The 18,823-nt window shown below is 42.2% G+C and overlaps 1 protein-coding gene and 1 long non-coding RNA gene across 3 annotated transcripts in view; one reads left to right on the top strand and one right to left on the bottom strand.

The window, feature by feature from the left end:
- The window catches only part of PLD1 (phospholipase D1), a 283,505-nt gene that overhangs the window by 256,990 nt on the left and 7,692 nt on the right, over nucleotides 1–18,823 (top strand). The window lies entirely within an intron of this gene.
- Nucleotides 1–18,823, bottom strand: part of LOC139176153 (uncharacterized) — a 111,188-nt gene that overhangs the window by 26,446 nt on the left and 65,919 nt on the right. The window contains exon 3 of the long non-coding RNA XR_011560621.1: nucleotides 15,386–15,495. This is a non-coding gene — a long non-coding RNA (uncharacterized lncRNA). The remainder of the gene's footprint in view (nucleotides 1–15,385; nucleotides 15,496–18,823) is intronic.

Here is an 18,823-nt window from a genome sequence, read left to right on the forward strand (position 1 = left end):
GGATGTTAGTAATGTGGGGGGGCAGGGAATCTGCAGAAAATCTTTGTACTCTCTGCTCAGGTTTGCTGTGAACCTAAAACTTCTCTAAAAATACAGTCTTTTTTAAAAACTGAAGTATAGTTGATATACAATGTTGTATTTTAGTTTAAGTATATAACAAAGTGCTTCAGTTACATACTTTTTCAGATTCTTTTCCATCATAGGTTATTATAAGATATTGAACATAGTTTCCCACACTCTATAGTAGATCCTTTTTTATCTATTTTATATATAGTAGTGCATATCACCAGATACAGATTGATTATATTCTTTGCAGATAAAGATGGAGAAGCTGTATACAGTCAGTAAAAACAAGACTGTGGCTGAGATCATGAACTCCTTATTGTCAAATTCAGACTTAAATTAAATAAGTTGGGAAAACGACTAGACCATTCAGGTATGACCTAAATCAAATCACTTACGATTATACAGTGGAAGTGAGAAATAGATTTAAGGGACTATATCTGATAGGTAGAGTGCCTGATGAACTATGGACGGAGGTTCATGACATTGGACAAGAGATAGGGATCAAGACCATCCCCATGGAAAAGAAATGCAAAAAAGCAAAATGGCTGTCCGAGGAGGCCTTACAAATAGTTGTGAAAAGAAGGGAAGCCAAAAGCAAAGGAGAAAAGGAAAGACATACCCATTTGAATGCAGAGTTCCAAAGAATAGCAAGGAGAGATAAGAAAGCCTTCCTCAGTGATCAATGCAAAGAAATAGAGGGAAACAATAGAATGGGAAAGACTAGAGATCTCTTCAAGAAAATTAGAGATACGAAGGGAACATTTCATGCAAAGATGGGCTCAATAAAGGACAGAAATGGTATGGACCTAATAGAAGCAGAAGATATTAAGAAGAGGCCAAGAATACACAGAAGAAATGTACAAAAAAGATCTTCATGAGCCAGATAATCATGATGGTGTGATCACTCACCTAGAGCCAGACATGCTGGAATGTGAAGTTAAGTGGGCCTTAGGAAGCATCACCACAAACAGCTAGTGGAGGTGATGGGATTCCAGTTGAGCTATTTCAGATCTTAAAAGATGATGCTGTGAAAGTGCTGCACTCACTATGCCAGCAAATTTGGAAAGCTCAGCAGTGGCCACAGGAATAGAAAAGGTCAGTTTTCATTCCAATCTTTCTTTCATTCCAAAGAAAGGCAATGCCAAAGAATGCTCAAACTACTGCACAATTGCACTCATCTCACACGCTAGTAAAGTAATGCTCAAAATTCTCCAAGCCAGGCTTCAACAGTATGTGAACCATGAACTTCCAGATGTTCAAGCTGGATTTAGAAAAGGCAGAGGAACTAGAGATCAAATTGCCCAACATCCGCTGGATCATCAAAAAAGCAAAAGAGTTAAAAAAAAAAACAACACACATCTATTTCTGCTTTATTGACTATGCCAAAGCCTTTGACTGTGTGGATCACAACAAACTGGAAAATTTTTCAAGAGATGGGAATACCAGACCACCTCTTGAGAAATCTATATGCAGGTCAGGAAGCAACAGTTAGAACTGGACATGGAACAACAGACTGGTTCCAAATCAGGAAAGGTGTACATCAAGGCTGTATATTGTCACCCTGCTTATTTAACTTTTATGCAGAGTACAACATGAGAAATGCTAGACTGGATGAAGCACAAGCTAGAATCAAGATTGCCAGGAAAGATATCAATAACCTCAGATATGCAGATGACATCACCCTTATGGCAGAAGGCAAAGAAGAACTAAAAGGAGAAAAGGAGAGTGAAAAAGTTGTCTTAAAGCTCAGCATTTAGAAAACGAAGATCATGGCATCTGGTCCCATCACTTCCTGGGAAATAGATGGGGAAACAGTGGAAACAGTGACAGACTTTATTTTTGGGGGCTCCAAAATTACTGCAGATGGTGACTGCAGCCATGAAATTAAGAGACGCTTACTACTTGGAAGGAAAGTTATGACCAACCTAGACAGCATATTAAAAAGCAGAGATGTTACTTTGCCAACAAAGGTTCATCTGGTCAAGGCTATGGTTTTTCCAGTGGTCATGCATGGATGTGAGAGTTGGACTGTGAAGAAAGCTGAGGGCCAAAGAATTGATGCTTTTGAACTGTGGTGTTGGAGAAGACTCTTGAGAGTCCCTTGGACTGCAAGGAGATCCAACCAGACCATCCTAAAGGAGATCAGTCCTGGGTGTTCATTGGAAGGACTGATGCTGAAGCTGAAACTCAAGTACTTTGGCCACCTTATGCGAAGAGTTCATTTGAAAAGACCCTAATGCTGAGAAAGATCAAAGGTGAGAGAAGAAGGGGATGACAGAGGATCAGATGGTTGGATGGCATCACTGACTGGATGGACATGAGTTTGACTAATCTTCGGGAGTTGGTGATGGACAGGGAGGCCTGACATGCTGCAGTCCATGGGGTCGAAAGAGGCGGACACGACTGAGCAACTGAACTGAACTGAACTGAGTGTGTATCTATTAATCCCAAACTCCTAATTTATCCCTCACTCCCACTTTTCCTCTTTGGTAAACATGGTTTATTTTCTGTCTCTGAGTCTATCTCTGTTTTGTAGATAAGTTCGTTTGTATCCTTTTTTTAAGATTCCACATGTAAGTGATATCATATCATATTTGTCTCTCTCTAAGTATGATAATCTGTAGGCCATCCACGCTTCTGCAAATGGCATTATTTCATTCTTTTTTATGTCTAAAAAAATAATCTTTAAAAAAAGTCTGACAGCAATGCTCTATCTAATCACATTTGTAGAAGAGAGCAGCCCCTGTGTCATTGCCAGGAAGATGGTAGACCAGCTGTGCCAGGGCAGCTGTGGCTCTGGATTACTGAAGTGGGGGGAGACAGCCTCTGTGTTCTGTGAAAGGCAGCCAGAGGAATGGACTAGGATGGGTGCAAGCCTGAGACTGGAGTCTGACAGCACCTAGTGTACTATATTCTGTTGATCTTTCTGTATATTTAGGATGGAAGTGAACTCCTGGGAGAAGCCTCCAGGTTGGACTCAGGCTACATGGAGTGCCCCATACTCTTGCTCATGACCATGATGTGGTGTACTGTGGAGTTTCTTAGAAAACACCCTAAAACGGGACAGCATAGCAATCTTATAGAAGTAGGCTGTCGATAGCAGAGGCCAGGGAAGGTATGCTAAGAGGTGACGGCCTTGCCTTGCTAATTGTACAGGCCTATTTTGAATTTTGGCCTCATCACATGGCTGACTGACCTTAGGCAAGTTACCTAACTTCTGACACTCAGCTCCTCGTATGTTGAATGAGGGTAATAATAAGATCTGACTCAAGGGTTAAAGGGAGGTTCTGGAGAGATAGTGTGTATATAAGGCCCTTTATGAAGGCTTCCCTGGTGGCTCAGTGGTAAAGAATTTACCTGCAATGCAGGAGACTGGGACGGGAAGAAATGGCAGCAAACTCCAGTATTTTTGCCTGGAGAATCCCATGGAGAGAGGAGCCTGCTGGGCTAGTCCATGGGGTCGAAAAAGAGTCAGATACAACTTAGTGACTTAACAACAACAACAGGCACTACAGTGCTCAGTGAACAGTGGCTGATTTTTTTTCTTTTTTTAAAATCAGTGAATCTAACTCATACTACCCTCTGCTTTGTCCTTCATGGAAAAACAAACACATTTCTACCTGTTACTTCCAATTCCTGGTGTTTCATTAGCCTTGTGAGAAGATTTCCTAATGGAAATTTCCTTCCTTATTCTCACAAAGATCCAGGATTGAATGGGGGGAGAGTTAGTGATAAAATTGTTTTTCTTCTTTCTAAAGGTCAGAAGCTAAGTCCATGTTTCTCTTGTTCATTTCTCTCTGACTCATCCTCATGCCGGAAGCAAATTGTGTATTTCCTGTCTCATTTTCAAAGTCAGAAAAATGGGCTTTATTGAACCATTTTTCTCTGCCTGCATTTCAGCACAACCTTCTGTTTGGGGACATTCTATAAACTGCAGCGGCATGTTTTGCTTCCAGTTTCCTCTTTCAGACGTTTTAGATTCCTTTCCAGCAGTCAGAAATGGGGGATGTATTTCTCCAGGGGTGTGTCATGGAGAACAATACCAGAGAGCAGTGATTCTCACCTCAGGGTGACTTCGCCCCCAGAAGACATTTGTCATTGTCTGGAGACATTTTTGTTTGTCACAACTGGGGGCTCTGGTGGCTCCTGGATTTCATGAGTAGAGGCCAGGGGTGCTCTAAACCTCCCACAATGCATAAGACAGGTCCCCACAACAAAGAATCATCTGGCCCACATGCCAATAGTCCTGAAGCTGAGAAACCCTGCCGTAAAGATATGTTAACTTTTCTCATGTACTTTTTCTTTTTACATTTTTGTCCTTGGTCTCAGTTTTCTTTATCCCACCTAATCCAACCTCCTTCCCTCTCTCCTGTAGATCCTACTCTCCTTCCCCTTCCTACCACTAAGTCTTTTTCATTCTGTCTTCTCTATCTATCTTCTCATTGTTTGATGATCCTCCGAAGTTCATGAAAAATACTCATGAATTTGCTTTTCCAGCTCAGTCACTAATTCACCATGTGCCTTGGGCTGGCCATTCTAAGTCTCTGGGCTTCAGCTTCCTCCCTGTACAAGGGCATAGGACTGAATGACCTTTAAGGCTCAAATCTGTGACTGACAATTGTCATGACAATTCAAATGCCTAACACTCTTACAAGAAAGTCTTAGTGTGAGAGAGGACCCCTATTAAAGTACACTGGGTTTATCTCTAAATTGTGAGAAAAATAAAGAAATATGTTTACCCGAGTGTGGGAGTATAGGGAAATTCAATCTTGCAAAGGCAATTAGGGAAAAGATAAAATCTATGGGAAAATTAAATGAGCTAAAAAGATAGGTTGCAGCATTATTTGTAATAATAAATAGTTGTAAACGATATAAATAGCCAATAATTGTGGACTGAGACAAAAAAAAAGTATGGTATAATTATATGATGAAATACCATTCAGCTGTTAATAATAATTAGAAAGTTTTTAACAATGTGGAAAATACTTAGATGAAGATAACAAAATCATATGTAGTTTATACTCATATTTACTGAAAGCATTTTCTAGAATGAACATTTTTGAATTAAATTATTTTGTCCTTTCTTACTTCAAAGGTAATACATACTTATTTGTAAATGATTTCAAAAACTCAGATAAAACAAAAGAAGAAATTACCTATAATTTGACCACCAGAGTTAACCCTGAGCTATCTTTGCAGTCTTTTTGCATTCTATTTTTAAAATAATAATAGTGTTATATGTTTTTGTGACCTGCCTTTCCTTTGCTTGGGCTTGCCTGGTAGGTCGGAGGGTAAAGAATCTGCTTACAATGCAGGAGACCTGGGTTTGATCCCTGAGTTGGGAAGATCCCTGAAGAAGGAAATGGCAACCCCTTCTAGTATTCTTGCCTGGAGAATTCCATGGACAGAGGAACCAGGCGGGCTATAGTCCATGGGGTTTCACAGAGTCAGACATGACTGAAAGACTTTCACTTACACTTTTTTTTTCTTTCATTTTTTGCTTTCCTTGTCATCATAGTCTTCTGTGAAGGCATTTATTTTAATTGCATAACATTCCTTTGTATCTGCACTGGATCAAGTTAGGGGAAAGTACATAAACTTTTAAACAATGAGGAGTGCCAAGTCACAGTTAGGAGCTTGGTGGACCTGAATGTTCTTCTCTTCCTGACTAATCAATGGAGTCTCCCTCAGGGGGCAGCTTCAGTTATGTTGGGCTTGGCAGCTCCTATCACAGAATCATCAAATGGCAAGTTGAGTGGGGATCTTGGAAGTCATGTAATGCAACCCATTTCTCTCTCTCTGGACATCCCCACTCAATGGATGAGTGCGGCTCTAACCTTCCAACTAACCTATGACCTGGTGTACTTGGGTTGATCCGCCCAGAGCAGGAGAACCATGTGACTCTCTACTCCCCTCCAGCTCCCTCTCCCCTCTGTCCCCAATGCATCTGGCTGACATGATGGGCCTGCCTGTTTTCCAAACCCTTTCTCCCCGGATAGGGGTGGGGGGCCTCAGGGCCTTCTTGTCACTGGGTTCCCATGACACAGGCTCAGTCTCAGACACTCTTCCCTCTGTGATTCACTGCCAAGTCTGCATTCTGCTTTCCTGTCTGGGGATGTTATGACATCAGATTTATCTGGTAAAAGAGGGAGAAAAATGCTTACCAGCTCATTTTTCTACTGCGGGCACTCTGAAAAATCTTCTAAAGTTCTCACAGCCTCACCACTGGGATCAAAGCCTCAAAAAGCCCTCTAGGACACTCCTCTGGTCAAGGCCACCTGGCCTGAGTGAAATTCCAAAGAAGACAAAACGGCTTTGTTTCAGAAACCCCTCCCTCTGTGTCCATCTCCCATTTCAGACTCCATTTCCCAGTGCTCTCCTAGCAGAGGAATTTTCCCATCTGCTGGCAGTTGTAAAGATATCTATGTGCGCACGTGTGCTAAGTCGCTTCAGTCATGCCTCTCTCTTTGCAACCCCATGGACTATGGCCTGCCAAGCTCCTTTGTCCATGGGATTCTCTAGGTAAGAATACTGGAGCAGGTTGCCATTTCCTTCTCCAGGAATTCTTCCCAGCACAGGGATTGAACCCATGTCTCTTATGTCTCCTGCATTGGCAGTAGGGCTCTTCACCACTAGCACCAATCCAAGACATGTCAGGATAACTATGGGACCCTAGGTGTCTCCTAGGGGCTGTTTGACTGAGGCACTTATAGGGCTTTCACCACAGGCTTTACCCCCTTCACTCACCCCTGAAGGGTTGAGGTAGAGGGGAAGCCAGAATTCAGGAAGCCTCGAGTGTGCCAAGCATGGTGCCCAGTGCTTTCTGTAGGTTTCTGCATTTATTCCTCACAGCACAGTGCACTGCACATTGTTAATCCAATTTTAATACAGAAGAACTGGGACTTTAAGAGATTAAGTCATTGACAGAGGAGCAGAGTCAGGATTTGAACTCAAGGCTGCTGATTCTAACATTACATCACAATGTTGCCTTCCCGTAAGATCAGTGCCTGTGCATTTGGTTACCCAGTGCAGTATTCTTAGGGATTCCCTGGTGGCTCAGACAGAAAAGAGTCTGCTTGCAACGCAGGAGACCTGAGTTCGATCTCTGAGTTGGGAAGATCTCCTGGAGAAGGAAATGGCAACCCACTCCAGTATTCTTGCCTGGAAAAATCCCATGGCCAGAGGAGCCTAGTGGGCTACAGTCCATGGGGTTGTGAAGAGTCAGACACGACTGAATGACTAAGCACACATGCTTTTTCAAAGAAAAACAGAATGCCTGAGCCCTAAATCAGTGCGCTTCTGTGCTCCAGCTCATAGGTTAATACAAATGTCTTTGCACACGTTAAACATTTCTAATTTTTTGCTCCAGACATCAGGAAGGCTGTAAGTTAAAAGGACAAGCAAAGTCTCCTCCAATTCACTAGTAATGACTCTAACTACTCCCTCTCCTGCCTCCCTTGTCCTTTTGCAGTTGCTTCCCCAGAGTCACAAAAGTGAGCCTGGAGGACCTGGAGCATTAGTTCTCAAAGTGTGTTCCTCGGACCAACAACAGCAGCATCTCCTGGGAATTTGCTAGGAATGCAGTTTCTGGGACTCTGTTCCAGATTTGAATCAGAAACTCCAAGGGTGGGGCCCACAATCTGTATTTTAACAAGCCCTCTGGGTGGTTCTGATGTGCTAAAGCTGAAGAAGTACTGACCTAGAGAATGACTGGCACAGACCCTTGGCTCTAAGCCCTCATCCAAACAGCTGCTGAGCTCTGTGGATGCTGCCTCTGCCTCCAGGCTTGTGTGCTTTGTCCTGACTCAGGTCCAGTGAACTCTTGTCTGCCCTGCGGTAGTGCCTCCCAGTAACTCACCTCTCATCCCTCACTGTCGCCCTCTGGTATTGCCCTGTCTCTCCACTCTGATGATGTCGTGTGGCTATTGGAATAAAATCCAAATTCCTTAGCCTGATACTCAAGATCCTCCAAAATATGCACCAGACCTTTATTTTTAGTCTTATGTCCTACTTATCCTCCCCTTTATGTATCCTGTACCCAAATGGTGCAAGAATGACTCCTTGTTTGTTACAAATTTATACTTTCTCACTTCTGTGCCTTTGCTTATGCTGTTGTTCCCTCTGCCTGGAATTGCCTCCATTTATCCCCATGTAGCTGTTAAGTTTCAGCCCACATGTCATCTCCTCCATAAAGTCTTTCTTCATCCTTCTAAATACTTCCTATTCTTAAAAAAAAAAAAAAAAAATTGAAGTACTTTATTTAATTCCCTATAGAATTAAGTTAAAATTTTGTCCTTTTGCACTTTTAAGTTATTTCATTGAAATACAATTGACCTACAGCATATGTTAGTTCCAGATGCGTAGTATAGTAATTCGATATTTCTATACATTATATGATCTCCCTTCCTTCCTTTTGAATTCATAGAATTTATATTTACTTCTCTTATGGTGCTGATTAAATTATACTTTATGCCTCCTTGTGAAGGAGGCATATTTTATATGTTTTATATCTGTCATACCTTATACTTTATATTTCCCTTCCAGGGGGTAAGATGACAGAGTTGTGCTTTTTTCCATCTTTGCATTTCCTACACCCACAGTGACAGAGCTTAATACGTGGTTGTTGAATGAATGAATGAGTGAATGAATGAATGTTGGATCCACATAAATAAAACTGAAAGATTTTTCATCCCCTATTCTAAATAAGCCTATCAGAAGTAAATGATATTGCTGTGTTTCTAACAAAATAGTGTCCATTTTATCTCCTCTAAAACTGGGCCAGTTAGAAAGATTAGATTGTAGCCCAAAGTTTTCAGGGTGATGGTGTGGGTAGAAACGGATTGTTCCCATAATATCTGTGGCTTAAGTAACAATACAGGAGAATGAAATGACAATTTTGTTACAAACCTTCGCCTTGAATAGCATAATGGACACCCAAGCCCCAATAGGTTCTCTGAGTAAGCAAAGGGAGAGTAAAGCAGCAATGATTTTCAAGGAAACAATTGCTGGAACCTTGGAAGTCCCCAGTCGAAGCTGCTGGCCTGGCTTCAGTCCAAAGTTAGGAAAGAGATTTCTGCTCAGACAAAGTTAATTATGTAGACCATGTAATATTCCGCTCCATCTTGACATGGCCTTGACTCATTGAAGACCTTCCTCCATATGGGCTGGAAAATGTGACTAAGCACAATTTTTTGGGCCCTCAGCCATGGAGCACCAGCAACAATGTTCTAAGCTCTGAACGAAACCAGGGCAGAAACGATAACTCTGGGTCCCTGGCCTTACTGTTCAGTAGGAGGGGCTGTAACTGTGGAGAAGCAGAAGTGTCTGATGTTCATCTAGGAGAGTCTGAAAACCCAATTGTTAGACAAGCAATCTCCCCTTTTTCCGGCTCTGGGATTCTAGTTCTGTGTGGTTGCTTGACTTGCTTCCTCACGCTGACTCAACACTTGTTTGTTCTTGGAAAAGACTTCATCATCTTTCTAAACCTCACTTCAAGAGGGCAGAGGGCAGAGGGCCTGTTCTCTCCAGCCTCCACTTGGGCAGAAGGAAGAATTTGGAAAGGACACCAGGTCACAGAGTCAAGCCTGGCTGGCATGGCTCCACTTGAAGGAAAGTGAGTGGACGCTTCTGCTTCCACCTCACTGAGCAGGATGTCTCCCCAACCATGAGCAGCTCTTTCTGGCTGACATCTCAGCCCTGGCACTTTTCTGTCGCACGTGGTGGCTTCAAGTGCTAAGTCTCTGTGTGACCCTCCACTGTTCCTGCTTTGTTTTCTGCGGCATGAAGTTTCTTATAATAAGGCCCTAGAATCCTTTTGTGTATATTGCTGAGAGTCCTTCCTGTGAATGTTTTGAGTTCCTAGACACTTGTTTTTAGCAGGATGCTTAACAGTCCCTCCTGTATCTCAAGATGATTTCCTAGGCAGGCTGACCACATTGGAGTTGGTGTCTCTAACTGTGAGGCAATCTTCAGCAGTGTCAGAAAGTGTTCTTGTAAGGATCTTCCTGGTGGTTCAGTGGTTCAGACTCTGCACTTCCAATGCAGAGGATACAGGTTCGATCACTGGATGGAACCAAGACCCTGCATGCTGCATGGTGGGTTGCTGTTGTTCAGTCGCTAAGTCATGTCTGACTCTGTGACCCCATGGCCTGCAGCACACCAGGCTTCCCTGTCCATCACCATCTCCCGGAGTTCACTCAAACTCATGTCCATTGAGTCGGTGATGCCATCCAGCCATCTCATCCTCGATCATCCCCTTCTCCTCCTGCCCCCAATCCCTCCCAGCATCAGAGTCTTTTCCAATGAGTCAACTCTTCGCATGAGGTGGCCAAAGTATTGGAGTTTCAGCCTCAGCATCAGTCCTTCCAATGAACACCCAAGACTGATCTCCTTTAGGATGGACTGGTTGGATGTCCTTGCAGCCCAAGGGACTCTCAAGAGTCTTCTCCAACACCACAGTTCAAAAGCATCAATTCTTCGGCACTCAGCTTTCTTCACAGTCCAACTCTCACATCCATACATGACCATTGGAAAAAACCATAGCCTTGACTAGACGGACCTTTGTTGGCAAAGTAATATCTCTGCTTTTCAATATACTATAACGTGTACTCACACACAAATATGTGTTAAAAGGATAGATATTAAGTATTAACGGTAGCTATCTCTAGTAACTGGGTGGGGTTTTGTGTTTTGATTTTTCTCTCCTGGTACATATTTTTATTTTCCAAAACTCTTACCATGAAGAGATTTTGTTTTGGTGATAAGCAAAGAGTAGTGCATATTTTCAATTTTCTAAATAAATAGGTCCTTGGGGAAAAAAAGTTTGCAGGAGGATCCCTAGATTGGTACCTACAGGGGTTCAGATACACAGCAGGATCCTCTGGTCTTAGCAATATGGTGCGAGTGAGCAGGGGCTGCTGGGGCTTTGCAAAAGCCCAACATGTGAGGCAGGTGGGACCTTGGCTTCATCCCTCTCCAGCCATGGTTGACACCAAAGGAGTGAGTCAGGTGGCAGGAAATCCTCAAGGCTCTGGCAGGCAGGCTTTCTGCCTCAGATTTGCAACTGAAGCCACAGGGCAGGAGGCACAGTGGCCCCCACTCTGAGGAATGAGGGGCCATCAGAGGGCTGACAAGTGGTCCCCTACCTTCTCTCAGCCCCCTCTTTACTGTGCAGAGTGAGTTCTGCACCAATTTCAGCAAAGCTCTTAGGTATTAATGTTCTCTAAGTGCTAGGTCCATTTTGTAAACACCCAGTTTCAGACAAATCGCTTGTTTTCCATGGCCTGACTAGATTAAGTGCTAGAATTTTGAAAGATGCCATTTACCTGGGATGTTTGGGAAAGTTCACATAATTGTGCTCCTGGCTCCTTTCATTTCCATTCCTGCCTCTTGTTTCCACCCTAACCTGTTAAAAGGGTCAAGCATGCTCATTTTTGTAACTACTCTATGGAAAGGCAACCATTAGTGTGGCTCCAATGCACATTTTAGCCAGAGGCAAAGAGCCCTGAACACACTGCATCCTTGAGAACTGCCTTGTGTGGCAGCATTAGGGGTCTCCATGCCCTGAATCTGGGATGGGAAAGGCTGGAGCAGAGCAAGACCCATTACTCCTGGTACTGCTCCCGTTACTCCTCGGTCTTGCAGAATTCCTCAACTTCTCTTCATCTTGCTGTCTCTTCATCGCGCAGATGGATATAACAAGGGAAATGTGTGTATGGGGTACTTGCTCTCTTGCTGAAGCTCATGTTTTCTAGATGGTGCTACACAGTCTGTTTCAAGCTTGAGCCTGAACACATGGTCATTTAGCATAAACTTTTCATTTTATTTTTAACACCAAAGCACTTAATAACTCCTCTTTCCCTAATGTGTGCTCCCCCCAACAAAGACCACTTGTTTATAGTCCCAGGGCAAAATTCTTGGTTTGTGGGAATACATTGGCACTGCTCCCAAGTCTGCTTTAAAAATCTAGTGGTTCCAGGACTTCCCTGGTGGTCCAGTGGCTAAGATTCCTCGCTCCCAAAGCAGGGGGACAATTTTCAGTCCCTAGTCAGGGAACTAGATCCCACATGCCGCATCTAAGAGTTCACATGCCTCAGTTAAAGATCCTGCATGCCACGACTGAGATTTGGCACAGCTAAAATTAATTAATTAGAACTAAATTAATTTAATTAAAGAAATAAAATCTAGTGTTCTAAGTCAAATCTCAGAGGTTTGTTAGGAAATAATAATAGGAATAAAAAGTAGAGTATTTTTATTAATGGTGAATCTGAACAGACAGCTAGAAGTCATATCTAACATGTGAGTGGCTAAGAATTTTAAAATCTTATTCCACAGCTTAAGTCCAATAAAACTATAACCCAAGGCATTTTTTAGGAAGTATTGAATCCCTTTCCTTAATGGCTAAACTCTGTGGTCCCGACCAAATGTTCCCATCTCTGCTAAACCACTGAAAATCATATTACAAAAAAATTAAATGACATAAGCCTTCTATCCTCCCTATGAGAGATTTCATAATATCTTGAAAAGGAAATGTGATTTTAAGAGATGAGACTAGCATCATCTCAACTGCATTTAAAAAGATATTCCTAAAAGCTTCGGCACATCAAAGAAAACCATCAACAAAATGAAAAGGAAAATAGGAAGAAATATCTGCAAATCATATATCTGATAAGGAGTTAATATTCAAAATATATATAGAGCTCATAAATTGCAAAAACAAAAAAACCAACTGGTTTTTAAACGGGCAAAGGTTCTGAACAGACATTTTTCCTAAGAAGACATATAGATGGTCAACAGGTACATGAAAAGATGCTGAACATCACTAATCACTAGAAAAATGCAAGTCAAAACCACAGTGAGATATCACCTCAACCTGTCAGAATGGCTATTATCAAAAGACAAGAGATACCAAGTTTTGGTGAGGATGCAGAGAAAAAGGGAACCCTGTGCACTCTTGGTGGGAATGTAGATTGGTGCAGCCACTATGCAGAACCATGTGGAGCTACTAAAAAATTAAAAATAGAACTACTATATGACCCAGCAATTCCACTTCTCAGTATTTATCCAAAGAAAATGTAAACACTAATTTGAAAAGATGTATGCGCTCTATGTGCATTGCAGCATATTTTCAATAGTCAAGATATGGATGCTTCTTGATGATGAATGGATAAAAAGAGGTGAATACAAGGAATACTATTAAGCAAGAAAGACAGAATTAAACCTTGCCATTTGCAATGACATGGATGATCCTTGAAGGAATTTAGCATAGTGTAAAAAAGTCAGAGAAAGACAAATACTGTTATGATCTCACTTATATATAGAATCTAAAAGCAAAATTAAAACAAAAGCCTACTGACAATGAAAAACCAAGCTCATAGATAGAGAAAACAGATTGGTGGTTGCCAGAGATGGGGAGCGGGCAAAATGGGCAAAGAAAGTCAAAAGGTACAAACTTCCAATTATAAAATAATTAAGTCACAGGGCTGTAACCTAGCCTGGTAACCACAGTTAATAATTCTATGTGTGTTAGTCACTCAGTCGTGTCCGACTCTTTATTATCCCATGGATAATATTACCCGCTAGGCTCCTCTGTCCATGGGATTCTCAAAGCAAGAATACTGGAGTGGGTTGCCATTTCCTACTGCAGGGGATCTTCCTGACCCAGGGATCGAACCTGAGTCTTCTGTATTACAGGCAGATTCCTTATCATCTGAGTCACTAGGGAAGCTCTAGTAATAATACTATATTGCATATTTAAAAGTTGCTAAGAGAGTGGATCTTAAAAGTCTTCATCATAAGAAAAAATTTTTTATAACTAAATAGGGTGACCCATATTAACTAGACTTATTATGGTGATCATTTTACAATATGTACAAATATTGAATCATCATTCTATACACCTGAAATACAATGTTAAATGTCAATTATGCCTCAATTCTTAAAAAAGATATTAGCATGCACAGGAAAATTCTCCAGAAAATGTGCTAAAATGAAACCTTTAGGTAGTGACGTTATGGGTGATTATTTGCTCCCTTTGTTCTCCACAGTGAGTAGACTTTACTTTCATGATCAGGAAGAAGATTAACCATTTCAGAAAGGAACGTTGAAGGCTAAGCCACATTCCTATGGGACTCATGGAATCAGCTCGGTTTTAATCTGCAGTTGGGTCCTTTTTAACAATTGCCTCAGTTATCTGTTTGGCCAACAGATCTTTGAGGACACGCAACTGCCTGGGTCGTGTTTAAGAGAAATATGTTTTTTCAGCTACAAAAGAAAATTCCAAGTTGTCAGGGGGGGCCAAGCTTATAAAAAGAAAGCTTTTGAGAAAGAAGCCATTTTCCCCACCCTTCATGCATTCCACCCCATGACCAGTACTGCGTTAATGACAGAACTCCTGTGTGCAAACGTGTGTGGGGAAGTTTCTACAATACAGGGTTGCATTGTACAAAGAGCCTGTGTTCCGGAGGCCCACGGCAGCTGTGTGCCCTCGGGTCAGCATGAACAGATTCCTCTGCAGAAAGAGAGCCCCCCAGAGAGCTCAATGAAAGCTACTCAACTAGGAAAGCATGCAGTAAGAGCTGGAAGTTTAGAGATCTACAGAAGGTAGCTCTAGAAACCGTTTAGAGTATTCAAAGCCTACCTTTAAGACCCCTCTCTAACTTAAATCTGGGTGGAGGGTTTTGGGTGGGGAGAAATTCTCCCACTGCATTTACCTACCTTTTCTTTCCCATCTCTCTTTCCTCCATCATTGATTCACAACTTCCTGTTGACAAGAGCTCCTTTGCCCTGTGGGTGATTTTTCCTTTGTTCTTGTTTTAATTGCTTAGTCCCGTCCAACTCTTTTGCAACGCTATGGACTATAGCTGCCAGCCTCCTCTGTCCAGGGGGATTCTCCAGGCAAGAATACTAGAGGGGGTTGCCATTTCCTTCTCCAGGGGATCTTCCTGACCCAGGGGTTGAACCCACATCTCCTGCATTGCAGGCAGATTCTCTACCACTGAGCCACTTGGAAAGCCTGATTTCCTCTTGCTGACCTCTAAGAGTCGAGGAAAGGGTGGCCCAGTGGGTAAGACTCCATGCTTCCAATGCAGGGAGCTTGGGTTCGATCCCTAGTTGGGGAACTAAGATCCCATATATTGCATGGTCAAAAAAAGAGAAGAGTCAAGGAGACAGAATTAGAAAGTAAATCAGGGACCTAAGCTATGTGCGATCATTTGCTGTGTACAAAGAGATAGAAGAGGCTAATTCTGTGACTGACATGGACAGTGTGACTGTCAGGAATCTACAGGAAGAGGGCTAGGAGGTTATACCACCAGTTCACCAATGGAAGAGTCTGGAAAACACTCCAAGGTTCAGAGTTCTGAATTCTTCTCCTGTCTGACTGTTGAGTCTTATCAACCTCCAACGATCCAGATTCTCTGGTGATCTGGGCTGGAAGCAGAATAAGAGATCATGTTACCTAGGGATTGCCACCTCAAATGCCTACAGAGGTCTGGAAAGTGACAAAAATGAGTGAGGAACACTGGGTAGAAGGTCACAAGCAATGGTGGGGGCTGGGGCAAACCGGAAATATAGGCATTTACAAAAACACTGTGTGCGCCAAAGAAAACAGGGCTGCTAGCCAACGTCGTCATGCAGGCTGCTCATGTGTGACATATGGCTCCAAACTAATCCAAACTAATTTCCTGTATGAAGAAATAAAGGCTCAGAGAGGTGAAGTGACTCACTCCGGGTCACACAGCCTCGCAGCGGTGGAGCCGGTCCTGACAGCCCAGTCTGAACTTTGTGCCAGGGCTCTCCCCACCCCACCATACAACCCCTTAACCTGCCCTTGGCTGAAGCTGGATCACCCAACGGTGTACCTCTCTCCTCCAGTGAAAGCTGATAGCAGGCATTTTAGTGCGACTCAGGGACCTTTTTCCTATAACTCCACATTCCCGTTTTACCTAAGACTCAAACCAGTTGCAAATGCCACCATCAGTTGTAGCTTTCCCACACCCTGATTTCTTCCTTGCACAGCATGCAAAGTATTTTCTTCTGTTGGGTTTCCCTCTGGGTACAATTTGAGAACTGGTTGCTACTCATTCCAAGGCTTCAGGCAACAAAACTACAGTTTAGGTCTAAAACTTCGGAATAAGATATTCTGAGCATTGGTGCAAGTTTTGTTGGAAGTTGACTTTAAATTTGTCCTTAAAATGTTGGGGAAATTAATTACTAGTTGTAAAGCACTCTGAAAATTAGGGATGAAAGGATCCATGGATCTATAAAATATTATTATAATTAATGAATGCCTATCAATCAACTGTGATTAAGAATAATGGGCGTTCTTCACAGGTTATCAAGCTGAGGGATCTTTCACACGGGTACTTGTAGTACCATCTGTTTTGCCAGAAATATTCTCTTTGTAATTTGCTTATGAGAGTGTTTGTTCAGTGTAAAAAGGTACATTTTGTGCTTTGAAGAGAATATTACTGATATTTTTATACACCATGAGTTAGCAACGATGGATACTACCCTTAATTTCCATTTATAATTACTGTTGGAAAACTTTTTCAAATATTCAAATATTTGAGAATATTTTTCAAATATTCTCAAACTTTGTTTCAAGGAGAATCTTGTCAGATATTATATATGTTTAGGTTTCCTCCCCCGACTGCTCCTCCATCTAAGAACGCAATGTCTTTTTGGCTTTTCAAATCGGAGAGACTCTTTTTGGGTTTAATTTATTCATTTTTAATTGAAGGATAATTGTTTTATAATATTGTATTGGTTTCTGCCATACATCAACATGAATCAGCTATAGGGTATAAATAGCAAACACCAGAGCTCAGGGTCTACACATAGCAAATGCTCAAAAAATATTTGATGAGTGAGTGAGTGAGTGACAGGCAGGCCACAGTTGCCTGAGTCCTTTTTGGGAGTTCGGATGATGTTAGCACTCGGAGTTGTGAGGCTATCTTAGTTCTTTGGGTAAATGGACAGACTGTCTCCTGGCTGGAATCCTTCATTTCTGAAGCTTGGTTTGGATTTCCAGTCCATCGATCAAGCCCATTTAGTGACTGGTAGTGGTATCCCTGCTCAGTGGTGATAAAGACTGGCTTCATTACTTCATTTGTTTGTAGATCATTTATAAAAATTCCAAAGTTATGGGGCTTGGAACAGAGCAAAGCAATTGTGGTGATTCCCCTGCGTCTCACAAACCACACAGGTGCTGCTTTGAAACAGACATACTTAGGTTCAAACTCTAGACAATAATAATGGCAAATATTTAAGCAGTGATTACATTATGCTTAGTACTATGCTAAGCACTTTTTGCATGGATTATCTCATTTATTTCTCATGATTACCCTAATGAAGACAGTACTATAATTATTCCCATATTAAGTTTAGAAATAAGAGGCAGAGAAGTAAAGTAATTTATCCTAAACAACACTGGTAAGTAGCAGAGCTAGGATCTGGGCTCAGATCTATCTGATTCTAGGGTCTGACCTCTTAATTCCTATAATTGCCTCTCATAAATCACAGCTTTGCCACTTACTACCTCTGTAACCTTAAAGGAGTCCTTTGACTTCTCTAAGACTTGGCTATCTCATTTTTTAAATGAATATTGTCACAGCCACTTTTCAAAGTGTGTACCTGAGCATCAGCCTCTTCTTTATTCCTCTCTCTCAATCTAATAATAAGGTTCAAAGAAAGCTGTTCTTTTCTCATAGTGCTTACTTGTGACCGCACTGATAGGCAAAAAGGTGAGCCCATGACCCCAAAAGGCTCAGTCTGGGTGGTCTATCTCTTTGGCCATAGTTGTTTTGTCAGGGGGTAGACACTGGACTCTAATCAGGTCAGTTGAGCCTCTCTCTGGGGTATTTTTGACCTGGCATCACAGAAGGTGAACTTCAGCCCCTTGGTAGTGATAAAACAGAGATGGGAGCCTGACTGTGCTTCAGGTCCCCATCTGCAATGCTGTAATAGGAGAAAGAGTATCAGACAGAATGAAGCCAATGTAAAGACTGAAGCAGAAGGGATTAGATGGAGAAAAAAAGCCCAGGTTTAAACACACCCAAGTCCTAGCAGCTCCCCTGTCATTTCTCCAGCATAGTTATAGAAACAACAAATCCTCATTTATGCCTAAGCTAATCTGAGTTAATTTGAGTTATGTTTTCAGTTACACTAAAATAAAGAGAACCCTGTCAAGTACACCACTGCACTGGATATATATAAGCCTAAATGAGCACATGTAGGGAAACCCATTTATGAAGAGTCTAGATTTTAGACATACCATTAGTGGCCTTACAAGGAAGCTTGGCTAAGTTGTATCAGTACTGGGAATGGTGTCTCCTGGAGTTCACAGTACATAACATTTGCAATCAGGTGCCATAGATATCGGAGAAGGCAATGGCAACACACTCCAGTACTCTTGCCTGGCAAATCCCATGGACAGAGGAGCCTGGTAGGCTGCAGTCCATGGGGTCGCTAGGAGTTGGACACGACTGAGTGACTTCACTTTCACTTTTCACTTTCATGCATTGGAGAAGGAAATGGCAACCCACTCCAGTATTCTTGCCTGGAAGATCCCAGGGATGGGGGAGTCTGGTGGGCTGCCGTTTATGGGGTCGCACAGAGTCGGACATGACTGAAGCGACTTAGCAGCCATAGATACGATCATGACATCACCCAAAACTTGATACCTGGCCCATCTCCTTCCAGTGCAAACTTATTGGTAATTACAAGCCTTTGGAATCTTGGCTTTTACCAGTAGTTC

The sequence above is a fragment of the Bos indicus genome, chromosome 1 (assembly GCF_029378745.1).
Source record: "Bos indicus isolate NIAB-ARS_2022 breed Sahiwal x Tharparkar chromosome 1, NIAB-ARS_B.indTharparkar_mat_pri_1.0, whole genome shotgun sequence".
NCBI classification, from domain to species: domain Eukaryota; kingdom Metazoa; phylum Chordata; class Mammalia; order Artiodactyla; family Bovidae; genus Bos; species Bos indicus.